A 16,349-nucleotide genomic window follows, 5' to 3' on the forward strand; every position below is an offset into this window, starting at 1 on the left:
TTCCGGGCGATGCAAAATGGTTCAAATAGCTCTGAGCACTATGCGACTTAACATCTGAGGTCATCAGTGCCCTAGAAATTAGAACTGCTTAAACCTAACTAACCTAAGGACATCGCAGACACCCATGCCCGAGGCAGGATTCGAGCCTGCGACCGTAGCGATCGCGCGGTTCCAGACTGAAGCGCTTAGAACCGCTCGCCCACATCGGCCGACCCGGGCGATGCATTTGACTTTAATTTATTGATCCGCTTCCGTATACATGAGGTAGAAGAAATACAATAATCGTTTTTGCCATGAGGCACACAAAACTTCTCTCTTTATTTTTTCAATTAAAGAAACAATAAACGTTGGTAGAGCACTTTCCAGCGAAAAGAGAAAGTCACTAGTTCGAGTCTCTCAGGAATTTTCAAGCAAAGGCTTGTTTAACTGGCGGGAAAATGTAAAAGATATGCAGGCAGTCTTAACTGTCACTATTCCGGGTGTTATAAGATTCTATGATCTCTGAAGAGGCTAGTGATAGCTTCCACAAGTGGCTACCAAGCGTTCGTTCTTGCCAATTCTACCCGTGAATTTATTGGGAAGGCACACGACTATACAGGAAAACACCTAAAAAAAACAAAGAAATCAGTTAGCTAAATCGCAAAACATAACGTAACAAATGACACAGTACGTGAAAGACAAGTCTTTTTTTATTTTTTTATTTTATTGTTTTAACCTGGTGCTGGCAAGTTAATTTGGAAAATCATCGACTGTAGTTTCTGCAAATGGCGGCGAACCAAGTAGAGAAAACGTTTTGTGTAATACAATATGCCGGTTTCCATTTAGTAGAGAGTGTGTAAAGAGCTTCCCACGGCAAGCTTTACAGGACGCCACCAGTTTGTAACAGAATAGTGATGTGGTACATGAAATTCGAATAGGATAATTGTTTGTGTGATGCAAGACGTTCGGGCCGATAGGCTGGTTCAGAAAGACAATGGACTGTGTGAGGGACATTATTTTGCGAAGTCCCACAAAAGTTACCTTTCTTGATATTGCGAGACTAAACATGCCTCAGCCAATACTGTGTGAAACACGTCCTAAGCGATTAAGAATGACACAGTAACAGTTAACGCTCCTGCAAACCATAAGCCATTACGATGAACTCCGCCCCCTGCAGTAATGTGCCGATATGTGCAAGACCATCTTGAAAATGACGACCTCAGAAGCCAATTAACCTCCAGTGATGAAGCGCTTTTCATTTTTCGGGAATGCCGGCCGCGGTGGCCGTGCGGTTCTAGGCTCTTCAGTCCGGAACCGCGGGACTGCTACGGTCGCAGGTTCGAATCCTGCCTCGGGCATGGATGTGTGTGATGCCCTTAGGTTAGTTAGGTTTAAGTAGTTCTAAGTTCTAGGGGACTGATGACCTAAGATGTTAAGTGCCATAGTGCTCAGAGCCACTTGAACCATTTTTCGGGAAAGGTTAACAGATACTGTACAGGCATTTGTAGGACAGAGAATCCTCATGCACTCTCAAACACTTCCGGGATTCCAAGAAGGTTACAGCGTTCTGTGCCGTGTCCAACAAGACAGTGTACGGACACTTCTTTTTCCAAGAGAGAATCGTCAGTGGTATCGCCTAACTTGGAATACTGCAGCTGTCGCTCACGGCGTAACGTAGCAGGAATTACAGTTTAATAAGACTGCACCCTTCCCAATTTGCACAGCTGTTTAGTTGAATTAAAGGTTGTCACGTCGCTGGGTACGTAGCGTTGTAGTCATTGCCCCTGTGTTGATGATGATGTTTGGTTTGTGGGGCGCTCAACTGCGGGTCATCAGCGCCCGTACAAGTCCCAATTTCTTACGCAGTTCAATTTTTTACACAGTTCACTCTGTCCATTGTCACGAATGATGATGATGATGATGATGATGATGATGACGACGAAATGATGAAGACAACACAAACGCCCAGCCCCAAGGCAGATAAAATCCCCAACTTGGCCAGGAATCGAACTTGGAACCCCGTAATCCAGAGGCAGCAACGCTAGACACTAGACCACGAGCTGCGGACAAGTGCCCCTGTGTTATTGGACTGCTCGTCACCAGGGGTAGCGAATAACTTTGTGAATTTTGGACGAGTAAAGTAAACAATTAGACCATTGTATTCATCGGACCTTCTGACTAGGAAAGAACTGTGCTTGTAAGGATTAATTTTGGATCGACTCGTCAAGGGAATTAGTTTTAACGTAACGTTTACACAATACTGAGCCGTACAGACCCCGGCTTATGCATTGGTTTAAACCTTGACTATTACTCTGCGTTTGGATTCCCGCGGTTATTGCGGTTATGCCGTGGTTCTTCCTCTTTCTACGTGTGGCAACAGCGGTGTGTTTCGATATTCGCACCTTGTACTAACTTTGGTCTGGTGCTTATAGTTTCTGGCTACCCGGAGAGCGGCAGTTGGTAGGTTGGTGTGGATGATCCAGGAAATCTCCGTGAGGCGCATTCGGCCAGGCCCGCTGGCGGTGTCTACACAGTGTTGGAGAGTGTGGGAACTGTTCCGATTGCTATGAGGTTCGTGGCTCACCGACCCAGGACATCAAAGCTTAGTGGTGATTTAATTACCAAAGCCAGTCTGTTCACATTGTGCCGCTGGTTTTCATGGTTGGCTGTTGGAGGTATTCCCGAGAGCAACAGCGAGTGTTTGAGTTGGCGAAAGTTTAACGGTATTTTGCTTATTTGAAGTCCAAGTGCCCAAGCGGAATTTTCTGCCTTCTGGCAGTTAGTATTCCGGTTACGTGCCCTAGCCACTGACGTAAAACTGAGGGTGTCCTGTACTCACTGTGTTGTCGCTGTCCAACGCGTGTGTGTAGTTTTGATAGCTTATACATGCTTGGTTGTGGGCGGCTACGCTTTTTACGTTTTGGCATTGGAGTTCCTTGTATACTGGTAGGGTGGAAAGCAAGTCTTCAGTGGGTCCATTTGACTGTCTCTTGGTTGAGTTGCCGCGGGTCGGATATATCTTAGATTGTTTGAGCCTTCAGCCTCATTTGAAATATTATTTAAGGATAAAACCTTGCACTTTCTGCCTTTTGAAAATTTGTTGTAGTTGCGTTTTAAATCATGGGCCTTCAGACGTTTTTAAAAAGTAAAGAGGTTGTGCCCTTAAGCTGTAAGATTGTGTGACATATTCAGTCGATAGTTAAGCTCAGAAATTTACGCTCAGTGTTTGGGCAACTAATTAAAGTTATATGTGTTCTAGTGTAACTGATAGCCGCTCATTTTTGGCGCCTTACACAATTCCATCTACCTATTCGGCCCTGCAGATTTAACCAGGCATTTCAAATACCCTCACGTGCTTGTTCAAATTAATAAAGTTAACGAAATAGCCGACTATGGTGCTGGCGTAATAGCCCAACCAATAGGACCAAAACAGTTCGAATATCAGTAATAGTTCGTGTATTCGGGTATTTTTGTACGGTGGCAGGAGGGAATTTACGAACACCACACTCAAAATCCTGACAGGTAAGAGATGAGTGTAGGATGGAGGTGCATTTGAATGTCACTTTTGTACGTCTTCCTTAAACCGAAAACTGTAGCCTCCAGCGAAAACGTATTACAGTGCAAAATTTAATCCCATTAAATTCCCTACAGAATGGATCTCCCCGGTTTTTTTTACGGGGCTAATAGTTTCCGCGTAGCAAACGAAAGAATGTGAAAGTCTCACGTGTGGCTTATGAAGGTCAGATACAACGTTGTGGGTTGCATAAAACGACAGCAGTAGGTGCAACTGAATCACCTTGTGCGTACGAAAATAACAAGTACACTCTGCCAAACACTTTATAATGATACACCAAGGATACATTAGATTTATCGCAGATGTATATAGACTCTCCTTCTTCGCTGAGAGATGAAGAGCTATCATATATCTTGACTGCTCTGTTACAAGATGTGGATGTAGTCTACGTGGTGTCGCGTAACCCATTTTTGGCAGTAGAAATTCTTTTTCTTTATATCTTTCACGTCTGTCGACCTTATAATGAAAGTCTCTGTTGAGGTCTAGTGTGCTAGATTAACTGCTGACGCATTGGAGTACTGACAGTTTTGAAAAGGTTCCAAGCCGTCCCGTTATACCGAACAGAGCCATCTGCGATTTTTTTATTTGACGTGACTGCTGAATACGTCTCGCCTGTAGACAGAAACAAGGGTGTTGTTACACCTGTGATATCCAGACGTCTCTCTGTTTAAGAGAGGTCCGTTGTCACTCTTTCCAGAGAAGAGTGAAATACTCCCTTGCGAGAATTGCCACACGGCCGCTTGCGAGAGAAGCTGTTGTATTCACTTTCGGCTGCATCCTGTCGTCGAGACGCCTTTGATCTCGCCGGTTGGGCATCGACGTCTGGGGGTGGTGAGTGCTGCGGCCCTCACCATTGTGCGAGTTCCGAGAAGAACGTCCACTCGTGCCACTAGCGCCCTACACCCTACTCCTCACAACACGTCCACCGGCATTTCCTTTGAAGGCTGGAACGTCTCCATCGTCTCGTGCGCCACACGGCCGCCGGAGGTTTCGTTCTCAGAAGCAACGCTCATCCACACTTTGCGCTCTTGATGTTTTCTGATAAATTGGAAAGCAATGTGGACAACAATGACACCAACAACAACAATAAATATACTCTGTGTGAACTTATTTGTCCGTCGCTGACATAGAAGACCGCAAACCTTCTTTCCTTCCCGTCTGGGCAAGCTGTGCAGTAACTAGAGTACGTGTAAAGCTTACTGGGACAGGGTAAATGCTAGCTACAATAAAGTCAATAATTCGGTTATAATACTGGGATTTTAACTTTTTATCGCCCAGAAGTGACCAAATTTACAAAAAAAAGGGGGCTTCTTTGTCCACCCACACACTCCTGAGAATGGCAGTTTAACAATTTGCAATTACACGCCCTTTGCAGGCCGGAGTGGCCAGGCGATTCTAGCCGCTACAGTCTGGAGCCGAGCGACCGCTACGGTCGCAGGTTCGAATCCTGCCTCGGGCATGGATGGTTGTGATGTCCTTAGGTTAGTTAGGTGTAATTAGTTCTAAGTTCTAGGCGACTGATGACGTCAGAAGTTAAGTCGCATGGTGCTCAGAGCCATTTGAACCATTTTTGAACACGCCGTTATTACCGGCAGCTACGTTGATAAATACTCGGAACCTCGCAAGGATAAGTACCAGATCAAGAATATTAGGTAAGTTGTTGGAAGTGGTTAAGCGTTCGTGAAAATCTCGCTTCTGAGCACACAAAGAGCTCTAACAGTAGAACTCTGTCCGGAACACGCGTTGGTACAGTGCTGCGATACAGACCGTAGATCTCCCTTCGAGACCGATGGCCAAGACGCCAAGTCCGTACCGCTCGATGGCTGAAGGCGAAGTCCCATCTCTCCACAATTCTCCCGTCTCCCACGCGTACGAAAACGCGGCGGAAGAATACTCAGTTTCGGCGAATGTCTAACGCCGAAATCCCTCCAACGCCATTTCTGAGATCTACCCAATGATCGAGTAGGTCATATCGCTCCTAGGCATACGAAATTCCCGTCTTCGCCACGTGTTGCCCAGCACAGGTGGCTCCGGATGCCGGGCTATCCCCAAAAGCGCCGTATTGTCCTGCGTTTCTGGTGACCGCTACCTGCTGCCCACAGTGGCCCGGCGAACTACGGCCAGCTGCAGACATGCAGGGAATACTGCTCGAGAGTGGCTCACATTTATCTTGAGCTCATGCCCTTGCCAGTCCTTTTATTATTATTACTAATGTTGTCCATGTCCTGGCGCCTTACATTTGGTTTTCAAGTGTCTTATTGTAACGTAGCGTCGTCAGATGAGGAGGATGCGCAGCAGGAACGTGGCTGCGAGTGGTATGACGTGTCCTAAATTGGATAACACGCACTGTTCTGAAAATATTTTCATGAATGCAGCTGCGTGAAAATTGTAGCTGTGACGAATCTGAAACGGTCTGAGTGATGTCAGTATGTTAAGGCGTCTCATCTCTTCGGCGTACTGAAACTTCCAAAATAATTTCGGTCAAATTCTCCGTTCGTGTACGTGATACGAGTAACTGCTCTATCAATAATTTATTGATACTGGTGGCGTGCACACATCTACCGAGATGTGCTTTTTCATGATCACACCTTTTTGTTTTCTTCAGCTATGATTTTCTCGTCCATTTACTGCTTTTAATATCGACGTGATCGTCTACATTTACATTTTACTAGAGCTTTTGATTTTCGCTGTGGAGCTACAAATAGAAAAATGAAAGAAACTCTGAGATCATAGCCGGTGAAGAGTGACACACAACATGGAATTCAGATCTCTTCGTAAAGCAAAATTTTTACTTTAGCCAATAATACACACCACCGGCAGTTTCGTGGTGACGGGCGGAAGGGGGCGAGCGAGAGGAATGGAGTGAGGAGAATGACTTTTTCCCGGCTCCCCAGCTCAGCCGTAGCATGCACTGTTCTCTGCGATCTACTGCACCCTCTTTTCGCTCCGACGCGTTAATAATTAGACAGCGTGATGTTTGATCTGTGAAATGGATCACCCTGATTCACTCAGCAGTAAAATCAGATGGATTGTTTCTTCTTCCAGTGACAAGTGGCACCCAAATGTCGTTTGCTGTAGTGCAGGTAGAGGAAGAAGTTTGTAATAAAGGTGGACGGGTTTATTACTATGCAGTTAAAGTATGGTATTTCAGTTTACACACATCATACAATAGAAGAAAAGATTAATTCATACAAACAGCACACGGGGCACTCAAACTAGATAGGGGACTGGGTAACGAAAGCCACGTGGCGAGTTCTCACGATGGGTGAGTTGTAAGTATTTCTACTTCTCCAATATGTAGCTATTCTCTGTCAGTTCAATTATTAACTGAAGTTTTTCTGTAGCAACCCAAGTAAGTGTCAATGGTGGACATAAAATTTAGAACAAAAGCATCTGATACGTTGCATATTGGTGATCAGTCTGTAAAATAAACAACGATGGTGGGAGAAGTGGAAAGAAAAAATGCGAGAACACATTAAGTACAAAGTGAACAACGATTTGCAAATGTTGCCACGACAATTCAATGATCTCTGGGTGGATTTGTTGTAGTATAAACACGATGCAGTTCATCTAAACATTTGTCATATGTAGTTTAAGTTTTTCATTATTAGAGAAAGATCTACTTATAAACTTCTAGAGTCAGAAATTATTTTTTCGTCGACTACTTGCTTCTATATACACACACACACACACACACACACACACACACACACACAGACAGACACACACACACACACACACTGCGTGGTGTCGGTTGTGGTTGGGTGCACACCCTTATGATGCACCCTATCAAACTCTGGTGACCAATAGAGCCACCCTAAACAGGCCCCTAAATTACTTTAAAACAAGGGTTCTGGTGCACAACGACTTATTTAACTTCACAGGGACAGCTCCATTAAGTATGAAATAAGTGGGTACCACACCACTCTCATACATATATTTGTGAGAGGATGGCTCTTCTAGCTTTGAATGAAAAAAACGGCCACTATCACACTTACATTTATGGATTTTAAACACTAAAAGGATTCATTCACAAATGGACAAGTGATTATACCATTAAGGTACAACCTTGACACCTGTGGGTAGGGAGGACGAAACACAGCTAAGTTAATAATTCGCAAACACGACCAGTGACTGCATAAGTTGTTAGTTAAATGTAGTATGCGCATGAAAAGGTAGGAGCGAACACGATCTGATTGACAAATTCGCATCGAGAGCAACAAGCTGGTGTGTGACTCTGAAATCGGGCACTCGGCTCGTGAAGTAAGTGAGTTTATTTGATGTCTGAAGACCAGGGATACAACGGAGATTCATCTTACCAGCGGTGAAGAGTGCGAGTAAATCGGACGGCGGCGGCAGCGACTGTAGTGTCACCTTCTGCCGTCTCTTTGTACTTGACGCTTAAATACAGAAACCCAGTGGCAGCAAGGTTCACCTCATCAGTCACTCTCCTGTCATAGCACGAAGTCTTTACTCTGTAAGAGCCTAAAGTCAACTCAGTACTCTGCGAAAACCTACAGTGAAGTAAACTCTTACTAAATGAAGTGTTCTCGTTTTGGTCGCTCTGGAGCTTTGCTGCTTTTAGTCGGAGCAGGAACTCGTTGGCCAGTGGTGCAAAGACTGAGAGCACTATCCAGTAAAACGCAACCGTCTACTCATCTAAATATACTCTACATCATACTCTGCAAGCCATCTAACGGTGTGTGGCGGAGGGTATTTCTGGTAGCAGTAACTGATCCTCCTTACCCTGTTCCATTGACGAATGGCGCTTGGAAAGAATGGCTGTCGGCAAGCCTCTTGCTCTAATTTCTCGCTTTTTTTATTTTTGTTCGTGTTCGTTTGTGGTATTTATGTGGGAGGAAGTAATATGTTGTCCAACTCTTTCTGGAAACTGCTGTCTAGAAATTCCAAAAGTAAAACTCTCTGTGATGCACTACGGCTCCCTTGTAATGACTGCCAGTGGAGTTCGTAGATCTTCTCTCGTAGATTTTATTTGTGTTGAACCAATAGGGCTCTTAGGTGTCAAGGAAGGAATAAAATGTCTCCTGCTCCGTGACACAATTCTGAAAGGGGCCTATCAGAAGATGCTCTGCGCGTAGACACAGTGAAAGAGTGCGGGTTCTCCAGTAAATAACAATATGACCCAATCAGAAATTTTGATTCTGAAAGTATAAACAGAACGTTATTACAAGGCGTCGTATCCGAAATTCTAACAGCCTGCGGGATACCACGTCTGGTTAGAGATCTCTTATCTTGCTCAAAGCCTTCTGCGAATAATTTCCTCCTTTTTTCGGTAAAAAAAAGAAGCACCCTGTATCTCTCCTGGAGAGTGAGTTGGAAGACGCGAATGGCCGCAAATGCTGGGCTGCACCTCTGCCCTTGGGTCAGCATTTTTATTCCAGTAAATTTTTCTTCATAGGATTTCTATCTCGTGCAGTCAGCCTGATAGCTTTCAACTCTTGGAATACTCCACTGTACTACATAGGAAAGAAAAAGGAACTAACAGTGAAATGAATACATCTGATGGGTAAACTATTTCTGCTGAGACAGCAGTGTAAGATTGTGTTTTTGGTTCATATAGACAAAAATAGAGGGAGATGAATAGAAATAGGTTATTAAGTTTAGCATCTCGATCAGACAACTATCTACAGCACTATACACTAAGTGATAACAAATTTAAAGCACCCAGCAACACATGACCAGGTAGTATGAACCGCTTATGAATGGCATAGAACCGGTTCTGCACTCTCCAGGAACTCCATCGTTGACGGGTATGTAGGTGACCTTGAGAGAGGTCCTATACCTCAGTTGTCTTGGAGACTTCATAACAGTGTTATTCCTTGCGTCATTGTGTAGGGAGCCATGGAATATGAGTTCAGGTCAAGGCTCATAGTGATTCAGGGAACTGTGTTCGTAGTGAAGCTATGCCCGTAACTCTGCGTAGATTTCATCTGTTATCATTCGTCTATTCATCAGTGCAAATAGGACAATCATACGACCTTTTCGTGTTTCGATCTTCTGGGAGGACTCGTGCATAATCTTCATGTCACACTTTTGTACTGAGTCCATGTCATAAACATTTGTTCCACAGTCGTTGCAATACAGCCAACTGACGTTATGAAGCATCAATGTGCATCATGCCAATGATTCGAAAGATAACGATAAGCAACACGTTGGTAAGGACGTGAGACGTATGCCTTACATTTATATTTCCAATTGCCTTTTTTCGAGTTGGTAGCTTTAATTATTGTAGTTACTAATATTGTGATAGCCATAGTATACTCCTACTGTTCTTCATTGAATTGCATTTTTCTATGCCTAAAATACTGTCGATATTCTCACATAAGGATGAAATTTCAGTCAAAATAATCCACAGGCAAGGAAGTAATGGAATATCTGTTTGGTACGATGCAGCCGAGGTGTTCAATGCATAACATTCACCATTTACAACAGTATATTTATTAGGAAAGACACCATCAAGAGGTACCAGCAAAAGAACTTCTGAAAGTTTTATTCTTACATCTAGCCAACATGGAGCTTCCCACTAGATCGCCTCTGATTCCCCTCATTACATGAGCCAAAATTTTCGAACTTAATGACATGGAATCGAATTCACCGAGTCTAGCAACTGCTATACATCTGACACAATCTACAACGCTCTACACGTAAAAAAAAATTATCGTGTTATAAGCCAAGATCATTTGGTCAATGATTAGAAAAATTAAAGTAACGAACTTGGAAAAAGTTGCACAGAATTTAAATGTGAGCCGAACGTCACACATTCTTACAAAAACCTAAGGTCCTATGTATGTAGAAAGACCTTTTGAACAGGGATCAACGTGGAATAATGTCAAAACAGTAGATAAAATAAAATGAAATACAGGAAATTGTTTTTGCGGGATTATTTGCAAACTGCTCGGAAATTATATCCACATCGAAGCTTTGCTTAAAGAGGAGGCAGTCTGGACACAATAAAATGAGAGGTTGCTGGCACGAACATGACAACACACATATCGGTAGTTTTTGAATTAAAACGACGCCCATACACTTCGTAACTCTTCTCGCTTCCACTCTCTGATTCAGTTGCTGGCCATCGCCAATATATGGCACGAGACAGCAGTTTTGTTACACCACAACGGTTTCATTTAGAGAGCGTAAGTTGGTAACCTAAAAATTATGTTGGATGTTAGAATCCATATATGTGCTACTCCTGGAAGGAAAGAGGGAAGGAATAGACAGAGGTTCCAGTTTGATCAGTAAGATTTAAATACTGACTGCGCGTTGTTTGAATACCGAGGAAATGAATACGATCCTTCTGAAGATGCTTACTCGGAGATCAGTGACACAAGAGAAGTAAAAACGACTTCAGTTCATTGCTGTAAATAATGGGGGGGGGGGGGGTTCCTGTTTTTCTTCTTCAGAAACTCTATCTCGTTTCTTGAGAAGTACGCTTTTTAGAAGAAAACGTTTATAAATTAGTACTTTGGAATGAACTTTACTTCTAGATTTAATATTAATTATAACGTTCTACTACAGGTAGTGAAGTGTTAGCACAATGATTGTGAGATTTAACGAATTTTACATTCTTGTGCATGGAAAAACAGTGGGTTAGTAAGGGTTGCTTATTACGAATTTGGCAAATTACGGACACGTTTATTTCTGCACGTTGCCGCTATCCTCCTGAGGTGTTTTTCAAATTATACATATAGTACAGTTATTTTTTTAAATAATATCTGACATTTTTTTCATTACAGGAGGAGAGTATCAATAATCTAGACGTCATCCTCATAAAATGAGACATATTTGGAAGAGAATGTGGTTGTGAACTTTCGTGTTTAGAGTTGTTGAATAAAGAAATCAGAGAGAAATTACTTTCTGAATTCAGAAATCTTGGCAGCTGTGCACTCCATAACGCTTACATTGACAGTAGATTGTCGGTGTCGTCTGTAAAACGCAGATACACACAGAAAAGAGAGAGGAACAAACGAACTAATAACATTCAACATTGCGTTTTCAGATGTTCTGCAGTAACGAAGGTATGCAAGAAACCATTTCCGAACATACATCTGCTTCAGAAAAGCAGGGGATGGTAGAGACTTTGGCTAAAGAAATATCTAAAGAACACTAAATAAAAGAGCCCCCCATGAACCATGGACCTGGCCGTTGGTGGGGAGGCTTGCGTACCTCAGCGATACAGATAGCCGTACCGTAGGTGCAACCACAACGGATGGGTATCTGTTGAGAGGCCAGACAAACATGTGGTTCCTGAAGAGGGGCAGCAGCCTTTTCAGTAGATGCAGGGGCAATAGTCTGGATGATTGACTGATCTGGCCTTGTAACAATAACCAAAACGGCCTTGCTGTGCTGGTACTGCGAACGGCTGAAAGCAAGGGGAAACTACGGCCGTAATTTTTCCCGAGGGCATGCAGCTTTACTGTATGATTAAATGATGATGGCGTCCTCTTGGGTAAAATATTCCGGAGGTAAAATAGTCCCCCATTCGGATCTCCGGGCGGGGACTACTCAAGAGGATGTCGTTATCAGGAGAAAGAAAACTGGCGTTCTACGGATCGGAGCGTGGAATGTCAGATCCCTTAATCGGGCAGGTAGGTTAGAAAATTTAAAAAGGGAAATGGATAGGTTGAAGTTAGATATAGTGGGAATTAGTGAAGTTCGGTGGCAGGAGGAACAAGACTTCTGGTCAGGTGACTACAGGACGATAAACACAAAATCAAATAGGGGTAGTGCAGGAGTAGGTTTACTAATGAATAGGAAAATAGGAATGCGGGTAAGCTACTACAAACAGCATAGTGAACGCATTATTGTGGCCAAGATAGATACGAAGCCCACACCTACTACAGTAGTACAAGTTTATATGCGAACTAGCTCTGCAGATGACGAAGAAATTGAAGAAATGTATGATGAAATAAAAGAAATTATTCAGATTGTGAAGGGAGGCGAAAATTTAATAGTCATGGGTGACTGGAATTCGAGTGTAGGAAAAGGGAGAGAAGGAAACATAGTAGGTGAATATGGATTGGGGCTAAGAAATGAAAGAGGAAGCCGCCTGGTAGAATTTTGCACAGAGCACAACATAATCATAGCTAACACTTGGTTTAAGAATCATGAAAGAAGGTTGTATACATGGAAGAACCCTGGAGATACTAAAAGGTATCAGATAGATTACATAATGGTAAGACAGAGATTTAGGAACCAGGTTTTAAATTGTAAGACATTTCCAGGGGCAGATGTGGACTCTGACCACTATCTATTGGTTATGACATGTAGATTAAAACTGAAGAAACTGCAAAAAGGTGGGAATTTAAGGAGATGGGACCTGGATAAACTGAAAGAACCAGAGGTTGTACAGAGTTTCAGGGAGAGCATAAGGGAACAATTGACAGGAATGGGGGAAAGAAATACAATAGAAGAAGAATGGGTAGCTTTGAGGGATGAAGTAGCGAAGGCAGCAGAGGATCAAGTAGGTAAAAAGACGAGGGCTAGTAGAAATCCTTGGGTAACGGAAGAAATATTGAATTTAATTGATGAAAGGAGAAAACATAAAAATGCAGTAAATGAAGCAGGCAAAAAGGAACACAAACGTCTCATAAATGAGATCGACAGGAAGTGCAAAATGGCTAAGCAGGCATGGCTAGAGGACTAAAGTAAAGATGTAGAGGCCTATCTCACTAGGGGTAAGATAGATACTGCCTACAGGAAAATTAAAGAGACCTTTGGAGATAAGAGAACGACTTGTATGAATATCAAGAGCTCAGATGGAAACCCAGTTCTAAGCAAAGAAGGGAAAGCAGAAAGGTGGAAGTAGTATATAGAGGGTCTATACAAGGGCGATGTACTTGAGGACAATATTATGGAAATGGAAGAGGATGTAGATGAAGATGAAATGGGAGATATGACACTGCGTGAAGAGTTTGACAGAGCACTGAAAGACCTGAGTCGAAACAAGGCCCCCGGAGTAGACAACATTCCATTGGAACTACTGACGGTCTTGGGAGAGCCAGTCCTGACAAAACTCTACCATCTGGTGAGCAAGATGTATGAAACAGGCGAAATACCCTCAGACTTCAAGAAGAATATAATAATTCCAATCCCAAAGAAAGCAGGTGTTGACAGTTGTGAAAACTACCGAACAATCAGTTTAATAAGTCACAGCTGCAAAATACTAACACGAATTCTTTACAGACGAATGGAAAAACTAGTAGAAGCCAACCTCGGGGACGATCAGTTTGGATTCCGTAGAAACACTGGAACACGTGAGGCAATACTGACCTTACGACTTATCTTAGAAAAAAGATTAAGGAAAGGCAAACCTACGTTTCTAGCATTTGTAGACTTAGAGAAAGCTTTTGACAATGTTGACTGGAATACTCTCTCTCAAATTCTAAAGGTGGCAGGGGTAAAATACAGGGAGCGAAAGGCTATTTACGGTTTGTACAGAAAGCAGATGGCAGTTATAAGAGTCGAGGGACATGAAAGGGAAGCAGTGGTTGGAAAGGGAGTAAGACAGGGTTGTAGCCTCTCCCCGATGTTGTTCAATCTGTATATTGAGTAAGCAGTAAAGGAAACAAAAGAAAAATTCGGAGTAGGTATTAAAATTCATGGAGAAGAAATAAAAACTTTGAGGTTCGCCGATGACATTGTAATTCTGTCAGAGACAGCAAAGGACTTGGAAGATCAGTTGAATGGAATGGACAGTGTCTTGAAAGGAGGATATAAGATGAACATCAACAAAAGCCAAACAAGGATAATGGAATGTAGTCGAATTAAGTCGGGTGATGCTGAGGGAATTAGATTAGGAAATGAGACATTTAAAGTAGTAAAGGAGTTAAGCTATTTGGGGAGCAAAATAACTGATGATGGTCGAAGTAGAGAAGACATAAAATGTAGACTCAATGGCAAGGAAGGCGTTTCTGAAGAAGAGAAATTTGTTAACATCGAGTATAGATTTAAGTGTCAGGAAGTCATTTCTGAAAGTATTTGTATGGACTGTAGCCATGTATGGAAGTGAAACATGGACGATAAATAGTTTGGACAAGAAGAGAATAGAAGCTTTCGAAATGTGGTGCTACAGAAGAATGCTGAAGATTAGATGGGGAGATCACATAACTAATGAAGAAGTATTGAATAGAACTGGGGAGAAAAGGAGTTTGTGGCACAACTTCACCAGAAGAAGGGATCGGTTGGTAGGACATGTTCTGAGGCATCAAGGGATCACCAATTTAGTATTGGAGGGCAGCGTGGAGGGTAAAAATCGTAGAGGGAGACCAAGAGATGAATACACTAAGCAGATTCAGAAGGATGTAGGTTGCAGTAGGTACTGGGAGATGAAAAAGCTTGCACAGGATAGAGTAGCATGGAGAGCTGCATCAAACCAGTCTCAGGACTGAAGACCACAACAACAACAACAACAAATAAAAGAGGTTCTTAGACTACAATGAAGGACACGTCCACAGAGGAACAAGAAGACTTTGTATTTCAGCGTCAGACTTCAAGAAGAATATAATAATTCCAATCCCAAAGAAAGCAGTTGTTGACAAATGTGAAAATTACCGAACTAACAATTTAATAAGTCATGGCTGCAAAATACTAACGCGAATTCTTTACAGACGAATGGAAAAAGTGGTAGAAACCGACCTCGAGGGTGGTCAGTTTGCATTCCGTAGAAATATTCAAGAAAGGTAGTAGGAGTAATCCACTAAATTACAGGCCCCTATCGTTAACGTCGATATGCAGCAGGATTTTAGAACATATATTGTGTTCGAACATAATGAATTACCTCGAAGAAAACAGTCTAGTGACACACAGTCTACATGGGTTTGGAAAACATCGTTCTTCTGAAACACAACTAGCCCTTTATTCACATGAAGTGCTGAGAGCTATTGACAAGGGATTTCACATCGATTCCATATTTCTGGATTTCTGGAAGGCTTTTGACTCTGTACCAAACAAGCGGCTCGTAGTAAAATTGCGTGCTTACAGAATATCGTCTCAGTTATGTGACTGGATCTCTGATTTCCTTTAAGAGATGTCACAGTTCGCAGTAACTAACGGAAAGTCATCGAGTAAAATAGAAGTAATTTCTGGCGTTCCCCAAGGTAGTGTTATAGACACTTTGCTGTTCCTTATCTATATAAACGATTTGGGAGACAGTCTCAGCAGCCGTCTTCGGTTGTTTTCAGATGACGCAGTCGTTTATCGACTAATAAAGTCATCAGAAGATCAATACAAACTGAAAAACGATTTAGAGGAAATACCTGAATGGTGCGAAAACTGGCAGTTGACCTTAAATAACGAAAAGTGTGAGGTCAGCTACATGAGTGCTAAAAGGAACTCGTCAAACTTCGGTTACACGATAAATCAGTTTAAACTAAAAGCCGTAAATTCAACTAAATACCTATGTATCACAATTATGAACAACTTAAATTGGAAGGAACACATAGAAAATGTTGTTGGGAAGGCAAACCAAAGACTGCGTTTTATTGGCAGAACACTTAGAAAATGTAACAGACTTACTAAAGAGAATGCCTACGCTACGCTTGTCCGTCCTCTTTTAGAATACTGCTGCGCGGTGTGGGACCCTTACCAGACAGGACTGACGGAGTACATCGAAAACGTTCAAAGAAAGGCAGCACGTTTTGTATTATCACGAAATATGGGAGAGTGTGTCACAGAGATGATACAGGATTTGGGATGGACATCATTAAAAGAAAGGTGCTCTTCGTTGCGACGGAATCTTCTGACGTAATTTCAATCACCAACTTTCTCCTCCGAATTC

The sequence above is a fragment of the Schistocerca piceifrons genome, chromosome 6 (genome assembly GCF_021461385.2).
Source record: "Schistocerca piceifrons isolate TAMUIC-IGC-003096 chromosome 6, iqSchPice1.1, whole genome shotgun sequence".
Taxonomy (NCBI): Eukaryota; Metazoa; Arthropoda; class Insecta; order Orthoptera; family Acrididae; genus Schistocerca; species Schistocerca piceifrons.